This window comes from Chaetodon auriga, chromosome 11 (assembly GCF_051107435.1).
Source record: "Chaetodon auriga isolate fChaAug3 chromosome 11, fChaAug3.hap1, whole genome shotgun sequence".
NCBI classification, from domain to species: Eukaryota; Metazoa; Chordata; class Actinopteri; order Chaetodontiformes; family Chaetodontidae; genus Chaetodon; species Chaetodon auriga.
This window is the reverse complement of record NC_135084.1, coordinates 22722725-22727808: the sequence shown is the minus strand read 5'-3', so window position 1 is coordinate 22727808 and position 5084 is coordinate 22722725.

The following is a 5084-nucleotide window of genomic DNA, read 5'->3' as shown; positions in this document are numbered from 1 at the left end:
TCCGTGCATCTCTGAGTTGAAATACATTAATACACCTTGAAAATGGCAGAAACTTGAGCCTTATTCTTATTTTGTATGTGTCAAATTGCTGAGTCACCACTAAACCCGTGATTTCAAACATTCATGGCTGAAAATGAAGTATTGGCTAAGTACATTTTAGAACTACTTGGATGCAAAATGACCTGTAACTTGATCTCTTCACATCCTGGCTCTCATTGACTTGCAGTGAACGTGCATGAACAGCAGAGGGCAGCAGTGGATAACCTGATTGGACTGACTGAGTGTGTAACTCCATCCTGCATGTGGACGTTTGGTTTATTAGTTTCTCTTCTTGAAGGATTAGATGTCATTTATTCTTCAGTCTATTCGGCTGTTAAACGACAAGATGAGCTCACGTTTGGGCCAAATGCAGTGAAATGGTCAAACTGGGATCCTGGTTCTGTAATCATCTTTGATCTCCGGAGGGATGTTGGAGCTGCAGAGGAGCTTTGCTGAGATTCACTGTCTTGCTCAGTGGCACTCCAGCAGAGCCGATACTGCAGCTCGAACCAGGGTCAGCCCCCCTTGAACAGACCCTTAACAGCCACACCAGAGCCCCCATGTGTCTGTACTTAGACTCACTGGTGCTTTGAGCTACATGCTAACATGTATCACAATGCTATACAGTGATCTTTAACATAATATGCGTCAGCTTAGCTTAGCATGCTAACGTTTGCTAATTTGTACAGAACAAATGGAGCAAATGGGGGGGTGCTGTCATCTGGTGCAGGTGCGAGAGAGTGTAGTGTGTGTGTGTGTGTGTGTGTGTGTGTGTGTGTGTGTGCGTGCTATCATCTCACTGATTACGATCCAATGGCCTTTAAAGGAAAAGATGATTTAGGAAGATGAAGGTTTTCTGGCCCTCGGCTCTGTTTGAACAGATCTCGCTCTTCGCCAGCAGACATACAGAGTCCACGCTGTTAACCTGCCAACGAAAACGCAGCCTCACTTCGTCTCACAGGGGGAAGATGTGATGAAGCCAGTGTGTTTCAGAGCCTGTGATGAACTATTTAACAACAGAAATCTAAATCCTGTTACATCAGAGCATATTTAGCTGATTATTTCATGACGAGCCGGTCGCTGCTCGTACAGCAGACTCGTAAAATCAAAGAGAAGCTCTGCGCCTTGATCTGCTCCGCTGTATTAAAACTTAATGAGGTGGCGTGTTACTCATCTCTGAGGCCTCACACTGAAGCATCCATGTCCTCGATGGAAATTACAGCCAATTATACCGACAGAGCAGATTCAGAGTCCTCAGCTGTCCAGTCACTGCAGCGCCATCATGGCGCGTCCAACCTGGAAAAACTCTTTCCTTTTCCTCTGACTCCTCTGCTGCATCCTGTTGGCGGGGATTTATTCTGAGGAAGACTGCAGCACATCTCAGAGTTCAGAGCTTTTGATCGTCTAACACTTTTGAACGGTCCCTGCCGTGACTCCATGCCTGTGTGAGTTTAAATCATGGATCAGGAGTCGGACGGAAAGTGCTGCGTTTTAATGTACAAATAATGATTAAGAGGTTCTTCATTTCTTTTTCTGGCCATGAAAGTGATACAAAAAGGACACATTTGAGTGTATTTCTCATTGAAAATGCTGACTAATCACTGCAGCAACAAATGTGGACCAGCTATTTATCCTTCCTTAAAGGTGAAGCTAGATGTTTTTCACCTGCTTTTAAAGGTGTTTTCAGGAGGAATCAATGGACTTTGGGCTGAGAGCCTCAGGCAGTCAGAGAATATTGACATGTTGTTGGTTTTGGTCCTTTCAATAACAAAAATCCTTTCCTTTAAATCCTTTAAATATCACAGCAGCAAGTAATGAATAGACAATTAGGAAGTTTCGTATGCAGCATCTCTCGCTGCGTTAATTATTTAAAACTCTTATTTTACAAGGTCGAAATGAGAAAGTTTAACACTTGTGCTTTTAAGCCTCTCTCTGCAGGGTGAAACAAACTCCAGGAATCATGTGTAACGGCTCTCTGATCCAGGTCTGAAGGAGACTGGATCAGAGAGCGACAGCTGAGTCCCTCTGACCACTTTCTGTTCCAGCACATTCGATTTGGCCCTTTCACTTAAAGCTCTGAGTTTTCCGGTTTCACTTTGTCGAGAGCCTGAAAGTCGTCTGTCTCTGCTCTCGTTCAGTTTTCTCTCCTCCTCCGTCCTCTGCTCTTTACTTTTGATTTGATTCACTCACCAGTTGAAACTGAATATTCATCCCCTCATCCCTCCTTCCCTACACCCTGCCTCCCTTCATCCCTCGACCCTCATCCTTGCGTATTACCATTCATCATCCATGCTCGCCTCCTTCCATAATGCACATTAATCCATTATAAATCTGTGTCTTATCGTCTTTCTAGGTGAATATACACGATTCCAAAAGTATAGAGGAGGTTAACAGTCATAATCATAAGCTGCTCGCATCTCACGCTGCTTCTTCACGACTTGCATGTAGATATATATGAGAATTTATGTGCATGTATGTCCATGATCTTGTCCCATTATCGCACATTAAGCCTCATTAGTCAGTCAGAACGTTTTACTGACTGTAATCCACGCAGAGACAGAGTGACATGAAACAAACAGAGCATCCGATGACACGATCCGGGAGAAAATTTGAGTCTAAAAGTGTAGCGATGCAGAGAAAAACACAAAATTTCACTCAGTAAACAAAAAATCCTCCAAACGGTCAATTTACAAGATCATCTGACCTCATCCTGACTCATGGATGACATCAGCACGCTGCCAGGAAGGACGATAAGGCCAAAGTTCTCGGAAACTGATGGAAGCAGAGATTCCCTCACACTGGCACACACACACACACACACACACACACACACACACACACACACACACACACACAGTGGTGAGCTGATCTGTACTTCCGAGTCCCGCGAGGCTTCACTTCCTCATCTGTCACTGAAATGAATGTAATCTCTCCAGGGAAAAGGAAGCAGGACCTATCGCTTACTGTCGACCAGGAACACACACACACACACACACACACACACACACACACACACCTCTTCCTCCTCTCTTCTTCACCTTCTGAGACACACACACACACACACACACACACACACACACAGAGGAAACATTTCTTAAGCTCGTAGAGGCTTTAGAAAGCCTCTGGTAACAACTGGTGGCTGCAGATGGAAAGTGATCAGACAACATGCTGAACACTTCAGGCTGCTTGTTTCTATACCTGCTGCTTGTTGAAGGAAGTGGAGCCGCTATTAATCACAGTCTGTATCAGTCCAGCAGCACTTAGAGGAAATAAAAGGAGAAGAGAAGCTCAGTCTCACACCAAAGCCTGGAACAGATCCGCTGATCCACGACGGGACAACGTTCTGCAGAAGCGTGAAAAGCACATGAGTGTAATGGAACTGCAGTACCAGCAGGGGGCGGTGATGGCCGACATGACGGATGGATGAACTTTGACACTAATAGTCAGCATTGGTTGTTTTAAGGAAAGAATGATGTTAAATGTCACGATTTTTTTTCCCTAAAGCTCGACCGTCACCTGAAATGTTTCTCAGCAGGTTTTCTGTGAAAGCTCACCAGATGTTCTATATTTATTGTTGCTAACTTGTCTGTAGAATGAGAACGTGTTCTTTTAACGCCTAGATGACGCAAAACATGACGCGGACCTGCGGGTTCGTTTCACTCTTTGGAGTGAAAAGCGCAGAAAAAGGACATTTTGTGAAATGAAATCAGTGTGAAATTCTATCATCAGTGCAAACAGTGACGCTCCACATATTCTTTCTTTGGATTTTTACATGCATTCACGTTCTGTGAGTCACATTAAGAAGCAAGTCTTTAACATTTGGGAATGCTCTTATTCATTTTATTTAAGAATCTCGCCCTGACAAACAAACTGAGTCTCATTACCGGATTCCTATGACCAAAGCGCTCGTTTGAAAGTTTCTTTTTCCAACCTGGAACAAGTGAAGTGGAGGAAACAGCCGGTCAGTGCGAGCGTGGAGGTTTGCCTGGTGAAGGATGTGACACGGAGGGAGTGAGTCACCGCTCTGATCCAAATCTCCACTTTCCAGGGAAATGCAGGAAATGTCTGTTTGTTGATGTTGAAATGCCACCATGCGACAGGTAAGTGGCTCCACCGAGAGATACTGTGTTTGAGATTGTCTCTGAGATTAGCTCCATCGCCCAAATATGGATTTGTCTGCGGCCCTCACAGCTCTGAAAAATTGTATTAAAAAATTTAACAGCAACTCGTCTTTCCGAGCTGACCTGCAGACTTCACAGTGGAAGGTTTTCAGTGGAACTACTTTCTGCCAAAGAAATAGTCCCTGTGAACGATCTTCTGTTCGTGCTTTGGAAACGTTTGCTTTCTTTGTTTTTTATATATATTCATACAAACTGTCAAGCAAACTAGCTTGAAGCTGCAGACAAACGCCTGAGACCACCGGAGGGTCCGCTTCACTCATCTTATCAATGCACACACAGCTTGTGGCACAGTGTGAGACAGGACATATTTCATCTGTCATTGAACTGATTATCACTGTATTGATATGAAGTATTGATACTCCCAAACAGCAGGGGGCAGCGATAACCAGCAGTCCTTCCTGTAAGATTTGGTAGAAAAGACAGACATGACGCTCCACTTATACACGTGACGACAGAGTTTTGCTACAGCAGTTAATGAGTAATTTGACTTGATGAACACGGTTCTTCAGTTTATGTAGAAACATTACAAACACCACGATGAGAAGAAAACTCCGTTCTGCCTTTTCATTTTGAAGAGCGTCAGATTCAACGACTCCGCTGTTGGAAAGACGGTTTCGTTTGAAGCAGGCGTGTTTTTTTTAGGCGTGTGTGCTGCCCCCAGTGGCTGATACATGAGACCATTATCATTAAACGATCTCACCATTACCACCAGTGACCACAAAGTCCAGTCAAAGCATCAGAACTGTGATGTAATAGATTACATGAGCCTTCAGCTTGACATACAAAGCGCCGCCCTGTAAGCTGACAGGATTGGTTCTTTTAGTTTGTGACGTATGAAACCCTGGCTGTCATTGGTCCGCTGCC